We start from the raw sequence: 941 nt of genomic DNA on the forward strand, positions 1-941 counted from the left end.
ACCAGGGATGCTCGGCTGTCCACTTGCGTCCCCGTGTCCTGCATCCCGGCGTCCTGCGGTGGGGTCACCTCGAAGGAGTAGGACTCGCAGAGCAGCTTGGCTGTCCGGGGCTGCTGGCTGCTCCCGGCATCCGCATCTCCGGCTGGGCTCCCCTCGGCTCTGTCCTGGCCCAGGGGGGCGGGGTTCGGCCCTGCCTCACTTCGGCCCCTGCTCCCTGCAGTGCTGGCGCCAGGGGGGGCTGCCGTGCCCCCCTGGGGGTGCTTGGGAGCTTCGCCGCGCCCTGGCTGGGGTGCAGTGCCCAGGGATGTCCCTGTGCCACGCTGGGGCTGCTCCTGACTTGGCAGCTCAGCTGCTCCGGCGCCTGCAGCGGGCTCCACGAATGCCACGTGTTTGGCAGGAGCCGGCGTGCTCCCTGCGTCCTTGCTGGGCACTTTGAGGCAGGGCTCAGGCAGGGGGGACAGGGGGGCTGCGTTCTCCTTCTGGGCACCAGGGCCCCCTATCCCCGTGGGACCACAGGCAGGGGCAGCACTGCTTGGTCCCCCGCAGCTCCCTGTCGCTGCCACCACGCTTGGCTCCACACCAGTGTCTGTGCTCCCTGCGTCCTTGCTGGGCACTTTGAGGCAGGGCTCAGGCAGGGGGGACAGGGGGGCTGCGTTCTCCTTCTGGGCACCAGGGCCCCCTATCCCCGTGGGACCACAGGCAGGGGCAGCACTGCTTGGTCCCCCGCAGCTCCCTGTCGCTGCCACCACGCTTGGCTCCACACCAGTGTCCGGGAGAAGCGTGCCGGGAGGCGTTCCTGTTGGCGATGGTGTCTTCTTCTCCACCACTGGGCCAGCTGCGGTGCCCTGGGCCTCCGGCTCAACCATGCAGCAGGTCCTCATGGCATGGCCCTCCGCGGCACAGCCAGAGCCAGGCAGGCACTCACCTGCCAGCGGGCAACC

This window comes from Pygoscelis adeliae, unplaced genomic scaffold (assembly GCF_000699105.1).
Source record: "Pygoscelis adeliae isolate BGI_AS28 unplaced genomic scaffold, ASM69910v1 Scaffold379, whole genome shotgun sequence".
Lineage (NCBI taxonomy): Eukaryota > Metazoa > Chordata > Aves > Sphenisciformes > Spheniscidae > Pygoscelis > Pygoscelis adeliae.